Below are 14,050 nucleotides of genomic sequence, written 5' to 3' on the forward strand. Positions count from 1 at the left end.
CTTTTTTATATGGCACTTTATTGAATGCCTTCTGGAAAGCATTACATCTGCTCGTACCCCGTTTATTAACTTTACTTTATCTCCTCAAACAAATCTAGCCCAGAGAATAGGAAATTGAAAAAAAAGCAAGTGAATTGCGATCTCATCTGAAAGGAGTGTTTGGGACTTTGGACACTGAACAGAGAGGCAGGAGGTAAAAGGCAGAAGTCACACTTCCTGCAGTTGTATAGGAAGGAGATGAGATATTGGGGGTGATTGAGTAGTGGACCAAGGTGTCACAGAGGGAATGATCCCTCTGGAATGTTTACAGGGAAAGGACATGTTTTGGTGGTGGCAGCATTCTGGAGGTGCAGGGAATGGCAGAGGGTGATCCTTGGAATGAGCAGGATGATGGGATGGAAAGTGAGGATGTGGGGAGCTCTGTCACAGTTCTTAGAAAGAAATGGATTGAGAGCTGATGTGTGTAAAAGTGGTTGGACATGATTGAGTCAAAGGGAGTAGGGGATAGGAGTGATAGTGCAATACTTAGTTGAGGGAAAAGAAGGTATTTTGCATCATTGGTGCGAAAGATTGCATAATTGGAATACCTTTATTGGAAATGACGATCTGGGAACACAGGAGACATCCTTATAAAAAGTAAGGTGTGAGGACATAGTCAAGGTATATGTAGCAATCAGTGGGAAGAAAGTCGTGGTAGTCTGCCTAAACAGTACCTCACTCATTTTCTCCATATAGAGCCATAGAGATGTACAGCATGGAAACAGCCCGTCGGTCCAACCTTTCCATGCCAACCAGATATCCCAACCCAATCTAGTCCCACCTGCCAGCACCCTGCCCATATCCCTCCAAACCCTTCCTATTCATATACTCATCCAAATGCCTCTTAAATGTTGCAATTGTACTAGCCTCCATCACTTCCTCTGGCAGTTCATTCCATACGTGTACCACCCTCTGCTTGAAAACGTTGCCACTTAGGTCTCTTTTATATCTTTCCCCTCTCACCCTAAACCTATGCCCTCTAGTTCTGGACTCCCCGACCCCAGGGAAAATACTTTGCCTATTTATCCTATCTATGCCCTCATAATTTTGTAAACCTCTCTAAGGTCACTCCTCAGCCTCCGACGCTCCAGGGAAAACAGCCCCAGTCTGTTCAGCCTCTCCCTGTAGCTCAAATCCTCCAACCCTGGCAACATCCTTGTAAATTTTTTCTGAACCCTTTCAAGTTTCACGACATCTTTCCGATAGGAATGAGACCAGAATTGCACACAATATTCCAACAGTGGCCTAATCAATGTCCTGTACAGCCACAACATGACCTCCCAACTCCTGTACTCAATACTCGGACCAATAAAGCAAAGCATACCAAACGCCTTCTTCACTGTCCTATCTACCCCCCGTCTCCACTTTCAAGGAGCTATGATCCTGCACTCCAAGGTCTCTTTGTTGAGCAACACTCCCTATGACCTTACCATTAAGTGTGTAAGTCCTGCTCAGATTTGCTTTCCCAAAATGCAGCACCTCACCTTTATCTGAATTAAACTCCATCTGCCACTTCTCAGCCCATTGGCCCATCTGGTCCAGGTCCTGTTGTAATCTGAGGTAACCCACTTCGCTGTCCACTTATGCTCGCATCCAAATCATTTATGTAAATGACAAAAAGTAGAAGACACAGCACCGATCCTTGTGGCACTCCACTGGTCACTGGCCTCCAATCTGAAAAACAACCCTCGACCACCACCCTCTGTCTTCTACCTTTGAGCCAGTTCTGTATCCAAATGGCTATTTCTCCCTGTATTCCATGAGATCTAACCTTGCTAATCAGTCTCCCATGGGGAACCTTGTTGAACGCCTTACTGAAGTTCATATAGATCACATCTACTGCTGTGCCCTCACCAATCTTCTTTGTTACTTCTTCAAAAAATTCAATCAAGTTTGTGAGACATGATTCCTGCTTTCCTCTTCAGTTGTATCAAACCGTTGCGTTGTGGCATGGACCCTGTGGGCTGAATAGGCTTCTTCTGGTACACAAATGATTCCAATGGCAACAATGGTAAGGAGGTGATGGCCTAGTGGTATTATCACTGAACTGTTAACCTCGAGACCCACATGACGCTCTGGAGATATGTGTTTGAATCTTGCCTTTGCAGATGGTGGAATGTGAAATCAATAAAATTCTGGAATTAAGAGTCTACTGATGGCCTTGAAACCATTGTTGGTTGTCAGTAAAAACCCATCTGGTTCACTAATGTTCTTTAGGGAAGGAAATTGTTCTCCTTACATGGTCTGGCCTATATGTGACTCCAGATCCCCGGCAATGTGATTTGAGTCTTACCTGCCCTCTGGGTAATTAGAGATGGGCAATAAATACTGGCCTAGCTGGTGATGCCCTCATCCCGTGAATGAATTAAAAACATAATAACTTAACATTTTTGGAAATAAGTATATAATATGTGTGAATTACACAATTAACAGCAGTTTGCGACAACTGTGAAAGAATAAATCCAATTAAGCTTACTCCTCGGCTTCTCAATATTTAGGTTTCTTTCCTGCGCTTGTGATTTTCCAACTGCATCAGCATTCCATCGTTCCAGAAGATAAGGATTCACTTTTGGATTAAAAGTAAGGGAGAAGGAAATAGTACAAAAGATTCTGCCAAAGACGCAACATTCAGAATTTAAAATCTTGTGATCTAAGGTAAAGTAATGGTATAATGACCTTACAATGAGCACTGCAGCCATGAAAATTAATTTGTTTGACACAGCGAAGGGGTTCTGGTTATTTGACCTAAACAAGAATAAGATTTTTCTTGTTTACACTTACGTAGGTATTAGAATAAAATAAAAACATGAGTGCATATTCTATTGCATTAGTCAGGGGAAATATAAAGTGATAGGGTAGGGGAATGGGTCTGGGTGGGATACTCTTCGGAGGATCGGTGTGGACTTGTTGGGATAACTGACCTGTTTCCACACTGTAGGGATTCTATGATTCTATTCTAAAAAATGTCTGGGGAGCTCAGGCCTATGATTTGCATATTCTTCTCAATGTCTGAAATCCGAGACACTCCTGATGTTCTGCCTTACCTTGTGTGCACGAGAGACCTCCGATCAGAGCAGCTCAAGCTCTGGGATTTGAAGCTTGAGTGATAGCGAGGCACCCTACATCCGCGAGGCTGAGAAGTTTGTGGGAAGCACACTTCGGGATATGGTCATGCCGTAGTTTTAGGAAGCAGGCAGAGACGGGAAGGTAGACCGCCAGGTAGAAGAAGGGGAACCAGGCACGTGGCGAGGGAATCCCCTGAGTGCATCTCACTCTCAAACTATTAGTGACAGTTCATTTGTGGAAGGCAGTCCAAGCAATTGGGTGGTTCAGCTGCTCTTTGTGAGGCTGTGGGGAAGATCCCTGGATGGGCAATAATGAGATCAGGTGCTTCTGGGGCTGTAGACAAAACCCTAGGGTGCTAAGGGTAAGCATGCCATGGAACAGCTGGCTGTAGGGTTTCTGAAGTGACTAACGACAAAGAGAGAAAGAGAAATAAGGTCCTGTAAACTCCTTAGGGAGTTAGGTAAGAAATTGAAAAGCAGAATGAGAGAAGTGGTCATGTAGATTAGGAATGGATTATCTCCAGGACCCTATAGTGCTTGTGTCAAGTGTCACCTGAACAAGTTGGATGAGTTACATCTGAACAGGAACAGGACTAAATTGCTCAGGGGAGATTTGCTAATAACGTTGAATGGATTTAAACTAGTTTAACTGAGGGACAGGATTCTGTCAAGTATTTCCGAGGAGAGAGAAGCTGAGATGAAATTAAAAGTTAAAATGTTAGTAAGTGAGTTTGGAAAGCAGAGGAAATATAGGCTAGGTTAAAAAAAAGAAGAAAGTTTAGTATGGCTAATTGGAACATATTTTAATGCAAGAAGCCTGAGGAATAACACAAAGGATTTGAGGGCACAGATAGGCACATTGAACTACAATAGCTTAGCTATGATTGAAAGATAACAAAAATGGCGTGGATCATAAGTGTATTCAGACAAGATAGAAAGGGGAATGGGGGAGTGGTTGCAATAGCTCAAAAACACAAAAGGGGCAAGCAATCTGTTGAGTGTATCCTCTGAGCTGTTAGGAAGCAGTTAGGAAGATAGGGAGGACCAAATTTGTAATCAAATTTTGGAGAAGTCTAAAAAAAATAATAGTCAAATATTAATTGGGGTAATTTTAGTGTCAAGTGTGGAAGGAGCAAAATTCTGAATTGTATCAAGGAGACCTTTTTCAGTCAGTATGTAGGAAGCCCAACAAGGGAAGAGGCAGTCCTAGACTTAGCATTTGTAAATAGTTTGTGCAGATGGAAGGCATATGAGTAGGGGAGTATTTTGGAGATAGTGACCATTAGTCAGCTTCAATATAATTATGGAAAAGAATGAGGATGGGCGGGGAATAAAAGTTCTAAGTGGAGGAAAGGCTAGTTTTGCTTAGATACAATTTGTGTGTCATCAGATCTTTGTTGACTGGCGCAGACATGATGCGCCAAATGACCACATTCTGTGCTCTAAGAGTCAATGAGGCATAGTGGACACTGGGATTGATAGTGAAGTTCAGAAATGCAGAAAATGGTGCAGAAACATAGCAGGTCTGGAAGCAATTCTGAAGGAAAAAGCAAGTTTCAAGTCCAAATACTCTTTGGAAAAGTCATTGGACACATCTGTTTCTATCTTCATAGGTGCTTCTAGACTTTTTGTTTTTATTTCTGATTTCTGGCATTTGCAGCATTTTGCACTTACTTGAGTAAAGTTCACACAGTTATTTTGTATATCTGTTCAATAATTGAGCTCTTCAATAAGAGGGGCATTTTTCAGGTTTTATTTTCAAGTGAAAATATACTTAGTAAATTTGCAGATGACAACAAAATTGGAGATGTAGTGGACAGCAAGGAAGGTTTCTTCAGAGTACACCGGGGTCTTGAACAAATGGACCGAGGAGTGGCAGATGGAGTTTAATCTAGATAAATGTGAAGTGTTTGGGAGGGCAAATCAAGGGAGGACTTATACACTTAATGGTAAGGTCCTGGGGAGTGTTGCCGAATAAAGAGACCTTTGAGTGCAGGTTCATTATTCCACGAAAGTGGAGTCACAAGTAGACAGGATAGTGAAGAAGGTGTTTGATATGCTTGCATTTATTCGTCAGTGCATTAAGTGTAGGAGTTTCGAGGTCATGTAGTGGCTGTACCAGGATATTGGTAGGCCACATTGGAATACTGTGTCCACTTCTCATCTCCCTGCTACAGGAAAGATATTGTTAAACTTGAAAGAGTTCAGAAAAGATTGTCAAAAATGTTGCCAGGGTTGGAGATTTGAGCTATAGGAGAAGCTAAATAGGCTAGGGCTATTTTCCCTAAAGCATCAGAGGCTGAGGGCTGACCTTATAAAGGTTTATGAAATTATGAGGGACATGGAGATGGTGAATAGACAATGATTTTTCCCCAAGGTAGGGGAGTCCAAAATTAGTTGGCATAGCTTTAAGGTGAGAAGGGAGAGATTTAAAAGGGACCTAAGGGGCCACCTTTTCATGCAGACGGTGGTGCATGTATGGAATGAACTGTCAGAGGAAGTGGTGGAGGCTGGTACAATTACAACATTTAAAAGGCAACATTAACAGGTGTATGAGTAAAAATTGGAACAGAGGGATATGGGCCAAATGCTGGCAAATGGGACTAGATTACTGGTCGGTATGGATGAGTTGGACCAAAGGTTTCGTTTCTGTGCTGCACATCTCTATGACTCTATTTGATTCTGTTGTTGTGTGTGGCATTTAGGACCTGGAGCAACCCTGTGATGATGCCAAAGAAGCTGCACATCACTGAGCATAAATAGCACATTATGGGTGGAGTCACCCAGATTAATTTATTGATGCCTCATATGAATAGATAGTATTTATGTAATGTAGCTGTATGGTTGGAACTTGGACTGAATGTCAGTATTGAATGTTCCTATATAACTGGACTCTATATGACAGGAACAGATTGATAAACAACACAATTATCATGTAAAGCAGTGTTTAGTTTTCATGTATAATAAAGTGTTACATTTGACGTTTAAACCTTGCCTTCACCTGAACCAATATGTCTTGAAACCAAACTCATCAAATCACACGATAAAAGAACTAGGTTCTTCCGGGCTTATTGCTAAAGCAAATATGCCTCCTTATTTTAATATATTATGTAGCTTATGAACAGAAAGCACTGCTCCTCCCGGAAGAGGGCGAACTTTGCTGGAGATAGCTCGAGGTTTTCTTTGACAATGAATTGTTGCAATGGATGGGAGGAGCTTCAAGATGAGGGCGCGCAGGCGCTGTGTGGGCTAGGTAGACAGTGCGGACGCACAAGGGTGAAGAACATGAGTGGGGGGAGCCGTTTATTGTTGCACTTCCGGCTGCCGCAGTAGCTTGTTTCCGGTGTTGGTACGAACGCTCCGTGTGAACTGCCGGGCTCCGTATTCCGTTCCGCCCTTCTGAGAAAACAAAACGCAGTGGCGGCGCTGGCAGGGCCGCCGGGAGGCCTGCGCTCCGATTCGGGATTCACACCGGGCGAGGCTCACTCGATGCTCCACACAGGCACCGGGAGACGGAGTGAGAACAGTGCCGGTGCTGTTCCTATGGAGGCCGAGGTGCAGGTGAGTCTGTGAGCCGCTGGCTGCACAGTAGCACTGCCAGAGGCCGGTCGGCTCGCCTTGTCTTCCTCTCCCAGCTCAGGGGAACGGGCCCCGGGCCCCGGGCCGTGCATCCACGCTGCTCGAGATGATCTCTTATATTTTGTTTTCTTTGTGTCTCCCGTTTTCTATTCAGTCTCGATCGGGGCAACGAGTGGCTCCGAGTCTGCGCAGTCCCGACCGAGCAATGGGAGAGCGGTCACACAATAGGAGGAGCAGAGAGAGAGACTGATAGACAATATATAATACAGGGACTGTCTCTCTATATAATCCACTCTTGTAGGTAGATATACAATAGGAGGAGCAGAGAGAGAGACTGATAGACAATATATAATACAGGGACTGTCTCTCTATATAATCCACTCTTGTAGGTAGATATACAATAGGAGGAGCAGAGAGAGACTGATAGACAATATATAATACAGGGACTGTCTCTCTATATAATCCACTCTTGTAGGTAGATATACAATAGGAGGAGCAGAGAGAGAGACTGATAGACAATATATAATACAGGGACTGTCTCTCTATATAATCCACTCTTGTAGGTAGATATACAATAGGAGGAGCAGAGAGAGACTGATAGACAATATATAATACAGGGACTGTCTCTGTATATAATCCACTCTTGTAGGTAGATATACAATAGGAGGAGCAGAGAGAGAGACTGATAGACAATATATAATACAGGGACTGTCTCTCTATATAATCCACTCTTGTAGGTAGATATACAATAGGAGGAGCAGAGAGAGACTGATAGACAATATATAATACAGGGACTGTCTCTGTATATAATCCACTCTTGTAGGTAGATATACAATAGGAGGAGCAGAGAGAGACTGATAGACAATATATAATACAGGGACTGTCTCTCTATATAATCCACTCTTGTAGGTAGATATACAATAGGAGGAGCAGAGAGAGACTGATAGACAATATATAATACAGGGACTGTCTCTGTATATAATCCACTCTTGTAGGTAGATATACAATAGGAGGAGCAGAGAGAGACTGATAGACAATATATAATACAGGGACTGTCTCTCTATATAATCCACTCTTGTAGGTAGATATACAATAGGAGGAGCAGAGAGAGACTGATAGACAATATGTAATACAGGGACTGTCTCTCTATATAATCCACTCTTGTAGGTAGATATACAATAGGAGGAGCAGAGAGAGACTGATAGACAATATATAATACAGGGACTGTCTCTGTATATAATCCACTCTTGTAGGTAGATATACAATAGGAGGAGCAGAGAGAGACTGATAGACAATATATAATACAGGGACTGTCTCTCTATATAATCCACTCTTGTAGGTAGATATACAATAGGAGGAGCAGAGAGAGACTGATAGACAATATATAATACAGGGACTGTCTCTCTATATAATCCACTCTTGTAGGTAGATATACAATAGGAGGAGCAGAGAGAGACTGATAGACAATATATAATACAGGGACTGTCTCTGTATATAATCCACTCTTGTAGGTAGATATACAATAGGAGGAGCAGAGAGAGACTGATAGACAATATATAATACAGGGACTGTCTCTGTATATAATCCACTCTTGTAGGTAGATATACAATAGGAGGAGCAGAGAGAGACTGATAGACAATATATAATACAGGGACTGTCTCTCTATATAATCCACTCTTGTAGGTAGATATACAATAGGAGGAGCAGAGAGAGACTGATAGACAATATATAATACAGGGACTGTCTCTGTATATAATCCACTCTTGTAGGTAGATATACAATAGGAGGAGCAGAGAGAGACTGATAGACAATATGTAATACAGGGACTGTCTCTCTATATAATCCACTCTTGTAGGTAGATATACAATAGGAGGAGCAGAGAGAGACTGATAGACAATATATAATACAGGGACTGTCTCTGTATATAATCCACTCTTGTAGGTAGATATACAATAGGAGGAGCAGAGAGAGACTGATAGACAATATATAATACAGGGACTGTCTCTCTATATAATCCACTCTTGTAGGTAGATATACAATAGGAGGAGCAGAGAGAGACTGATAGACAATATATAATACAGGGACTGTCTCTGTATATAATCCACTCTTGTAGGTAGATATACAATAGGAGGAGCAGAGAGAGACTGATAGACAATATATAATACAGGGACTGTCTCTGTATATAATCCACTCTTGTAGGTAGATATACAATAGGAGGAGCAGAGAGAGACTGATAGACAATATATAATACATGGACTGTCTCTGTATATAATCCACTCTTGTAGGTAGATATACAATAGGAGGAGCAGAGAGAGACTGATAGACAATATATAATACAGGGACTGTCTCTGTATATAATCCACTCTTGTAGGTAGCTATACAATAGGAGGAGCAGAGAGAGACTGATGGACTGTCTCTCTATATAATCCACTTTTGTAGGTAGCTATACAATAGGAGGAGCAGAGAGACACTAATAGACAATATAATAACTGGGCCGTCTCTATATAATCACACTCTATATTTTTATTTTTTATGATAAGGTAAATGGCTGCAATGTAAAAGAATGATGGCTGCAATGTTTGACTGGAATTAATCTGAATGCTGTAAATACCACGGGTTGATCACCACTTTGGTCAGTATGCAACTGATGTTGGAATGTAGGAATGCAAATTACTACATTTTAAAAATTTGATTGTAGAAGGTTTCTGATCTATGAAAAATAAACGAAGAGAGAATTCTGATTAATTCAATTCTGAAATGAATTTGTGCCTTTGTGTGTTGTGCATAAGAAATTGATTGGTCTCATCTTTTTTTTTCAAAAAATCTCAATTCTGTGTTGCAAGATTAAAAAAAACTTTTCAAATGCCTGCTGTTTTTTCCTCTCCCAGTGGTTATCTGTAGAATTCATTGAACTTTGCCTATTCATTTCCAGTAACCACCCAAATGCTGTTTGATGTCCGCCACATTTTGTCCAAGCCCTTTGCAGGATCAGAATCCTCAATAAAACTGACAAAGAGCATAATCTTTAATTGTTTATTGATAGTGCTGATTGATTGCCGAACCATGAATAGTTGTGGTCTTCCTTCAAGTATAATACAAGTACGCTTTTTTAACAAAAGTACCCAGAGTGAACAATCTACGTGAAAGCATACATTAAGTTGTATGATACAACACAAGCTACAAATTTGTTGAGTTATTATGCACCCTCCTGAAACATTAATGATTAATGATGTAGTTCAGTAATATTATGATGGCCTCTATTTTTGTGTCAAAGTCTGATAACAGATAGGAAATCTGTTGATATGTATCTCTTTACAGTTTGATTGGACTGTAAATTGTTATTTAGAGTCATAGAGATGTACAGCATGGAAACAGACCCTTCGGTCCAACCCGACCAGATATCCCAACCCAATCTAGTCCCACCTGCCAGCACCTGGCCCATATCCCTCCAAACCTTTCCTATTAATATATCCATCCAAATGCCTCTTAAATGTTGCAATTGTACCAGCCTCCACCATTTCCTCTGGCAGCTCATTCCATGCACGTACCACCCTCTGCGTGAAAAAGTTGCCCCTTAAGTCCCTTTTACCCTAAACCTATGCCCTCTAGTTCTGGAATCCCCAACCGCAGGGAAAAGACTTAGTCTATTCATCCTATCCATGCCCCTCGTAATTTTGTAAGGTCACCCCTCAGCCTCCGACGCTCCAAGGAAAACAGCCCCAGCCTGTTCAGCCTCTCCCCATAGCTCAAGTCCTCCAACCCTGGCTTGTTGCCTTTTAATATAGCTTCATTGTCTATGAGTTTGATTGCCAGTGGTATGTCTTTCCATTTGGCTGGTAGTATTATGCTGTTAATTATGAGAATTGTTGGAAGGTTCAGTCTGTTTTTTAGACAGTTCAAAATCAGGGGTTTTCAAAAGCAAACCAAGTCAGTGACACAGTAGCAACTTGTAAAAACTGTATTAAATGGCTTACGCGAGGATTTCAGCAGTGGAATTTTTATAATTTGCAAATCCTTGGTTGTTAGGTTTTGATCAGATGTTTCTACAAAGTGAGAGAGTAATTTAAAAAAAAACTATTCCACTGTCTGGCAAATATTATTTTGAATGTGTCTGCATTTTAAACCAACTTTTCTGATGGCCAATACCAATGATAACATTTAGCTTAGTCTGGCCAAATTTGTCAGATGCTTGTGTTTAATTTATTTATCACTTTAGCTAAGGAGGTGTTGCACTGTGTACATTGGGCAGGTATTAATCTTGAATGTGTATTACTTCAAATTGAATTGAGATGCTGAACAAAGCTGAGCTCTGTGTTTGTATGATCTCAAAAACAGAGTGCATGTTTTGTTTTAATGCATTTTATGACAATCAGCTGCTAATTGCCACCCAATCAGTTTTCAATGTGAACATTGCAATGGTTTACATCAAATATACAGCCACAGGTACCATCTCAAAATGAGTGATTGTATTGAGTGTCAGTGAGCTAATTGAATGTGGTAGGAGAAAGGCTAAGTCCCATCCTGTTATGGAAAATGGCCATAAGAGTAAATCTGGCTGGCGTCTCCCTCTCTGCAACTGTGGTTTTCAGACCACGTACAGCCCTAAATGAGATAAGCTCATAGCATGCATGCAGGCTGGAGCCTCAGATTTGCAGTTCAACTATACATTTGATAATGGACTCTTCCAATGATATCCTGGCTGGGTTTCATCTTCCACCCTCCACAAGCTTAAGGACATCTAAAACTTCCATAAGCTGATCTTAACTTGCACAAAGTTTTTTTTGCTTACTGACATGTATTGGCTCCTAGTTCAGCAAAGCCATCATTTTAAAACTCTCATCCTTTGTGTCCTTCCAGGCCTCATCTCTTTCTCCTAGTCTCTGCAACAGCAAGTAAACTCTCCAAGAACTCATTGCTGTTCCAATTTTGAGTTCTTGTATGTTTCCTGACTTTATGTCCACTGTTGATGACTATCAGTCTAGATCCTAAGTTCTGGAGATCCCTTTCTATGAAACGCCCCTTTGTAACTTAGCTGTTTGACCAAGCTGTCAATCACTTGTCCGAATATGTCCCTGTGTGTCTTGGTGTTAGATCTTGTCAAAACTAATGCTTGTGTGAAGTGCCAGGGCATGTTTTACTACATTTAAAGGTACTATATAAATACAAATCATTGATAAACTTAGTGATCCATGAGGCAGTCCTGGCTGTCAATTTTTAATCATAAGATCTGGCACAGAGTCATTTCGCGACATATAAGGACAGGTGATAGCTTGGTCGAAGAGCTTACTTGTAAGGGGCCTTTAACAGAAAGGGAACTATAGAAGTGAGAACCTAGATTGATGGTCATCAATAGTGTCGGCTCCTGTGTGTTTGGGAGGAATCAAAATATTGAGTACGGTATAGCATTCTCATTGAAGAATTCAAGCTAGAAATGACTTAATCGTTTATGCCATTAATACCATCCAACAACCACCACACCCTCCACCTCCACTTCATTGTATTATAACAGCTGTCTGCTGACTTAGTTTGTACAGAGTGACAAATTAGCTATAATTTTAATACATCTTCAATTATAGCTATGTTGCTATTGGAAATGAAAAATTCTAAGTAAATTCACTCTGTTTGATGGCTGTTGTTCCATGAAGAATCTGAATCCGAATCTTATGTGTCCTTTGCAGTTGGTACCTTGAATAGTAAAAACATAATTTGCATGGACCAATTGGACCATGTTCATTGGTAAATATATCTTGAGGAATCTTGCTTACTTTATCAGCTCTCTTAAGTAAGCATAGTTTTTGCAATAGCACAATGTAAAATTTTGCTCATCATGAAAACAAATCTGCTTATTTTATCACTCAAATGTTTGTTGTCTCTTGCGTTACTCATGCTGTCCTGTGCTCATGCGCAGAGTTTTCGGTTTCCACAGCTCTGAGATCATTCATCTTCCAAATATTCCACACTATTCCTTGCTCACCAATTGTACTGATACCTGGAACCAAGATTTGAAACTTTAAAGTGACTTTGCGCACCTGAGAAAATCTATAGTGTAGAAAGAAACCATTGTGACCATGTCACATGCTGCTTTTGTTTAAGGTTGTACTGGTGAAAAGAAACTGATTAAAAAGATGTTTCCTAATTTCCAAAACATCCACAACAGGTAGAAGACTGCAAAACAGATCTGTATGTGGGATTCTTTCGTGTCTTGAGTCCTGCTTTTCGAAATCGGAAGCTGCATTTTTATTCAAGTGCCGTTGAACATCAGAGGGCAATGATGCTCTTGTTGGCGATGGTCATTCGCACTTGTGTGACTTGACATGCCATTTGTCAGCATAAACCTAGATATTGTACAGGTCTTGCTGTGTATGCTTCAGTATCTGAGGTGTTGTTTGGTGTTGAGCATTGTGCAGTCATGAGCAAACATATGATGGAAGGATGTTCTTTGAAGCAGTTGAAGGTAGTTGGGTCTTGGACACTTCCCTCAGGAATTCTTATAGAGATATCATAGGGCTGAGATGTTTGACCTTCAACAACTATAATCGTTCTCCTTTGTGCTAGGTTTGACTCCAATCAGTGGAGGGATTTCCCTGATTTCATTGACTTTTTTAATGCCACACTCACTCAAATGCAGCCTTGATGTTAAGGGCAGTCATTCTCATCTCATCTGTGGAGTGCAGCTTATTTTTGTCCAGGTTTGAAACAAGACTATAATCACGTCACAAGGCAAGTGGCCCTATCAGAAACCAAACTGAATGTTAGTGAGTAGGTTATTCCTTTGCACTTGCTGCTTGATAATGGTGTCAACAATCCCTTCCATTGCTTTAAGGGAGAGTAGTCTGAGATGACGGTAGTTGGCCAGGATGGATTTATCCTACTGTTGGTGTGCAGAACGTTCTTGGAGCATTGTTCTACGTTGTCAGGTAAAACTTCAGTTCAGAAGAAGAATTATATTGGACACATTACTATCTTTATTTAAGATCTCCAGTATTCACAGTATTCTATTTTTATTTGTCTCTTTCGATGCCATTTATGTTGTGAGGCACACAAGACACTTCATTGGAACCTTATCCAATGATCTCTGCAAGAAGATATTAGGATGGGCAGCCAAAGATTTGTCATTGAGTTAGTTTCAAAGGAGCAATCTAAAGGTGCATAAATCCCCAGGGCCTGAAAGATGTATCCCTCACTGTTATGGGAGGCAATGGTTGAGATTGCAGAAATCTCTGGCTACAGTGAACTAACATATAACTGGAGGATAGTGAATGTGGTTCTTTTGTTTAGAAAGGGCAGCAGGGATAGGCCAGGTAACTACAGAGCAGTTAGTATGTGTTCATGACCGGGAAATTATTGGAAAAAAATTTGAAGGATGG

General features: G+C 41.0%; 1 protein-coding gene across 2 annotated transcripts in view; it reads left to right on the forward strand.

Moving 5' to 3' along the window:
- The first annotated feature begins 6,429 nt into the window (after positions 1-6,429).
- kiaa1958 (KIAA1958 ortholog) overlaps positions 6,430-14,050 on the forward strand; it is a 113,246-nt gene continuing 105,625 nt past the window's right edge. For both annotated transcript variants that reach the window (XM_043715867.2, XM_043715859.2), the window contains exon 1: positions 6,430-6,665. The gene's annotated coding sequence lies outside the window, so the exon portion shown is untranslated. The remainder of the gene's footprint in view (positions 6,666-14,050) is intronic.

The sequence above is a fragment of the Chiloscyllium plagiosum genome, unplaced genomic scaffold (genome assembly GCF_037043375.1).
Source record: "Chiloscyllium plagiosum isolate Xiang-an unplaced genomic scaffold, Cpla_swu_hap1 HiC_scaffold_2, whole genome shotgun sequence".
Lineage (NCBI taxonomy): Eukaryota > Metazoa > Chordata > Chondrichthyes > Orectolobiformes > Hemiscylliidae > Chiloscyllium > Chiloscyllium plagiosum.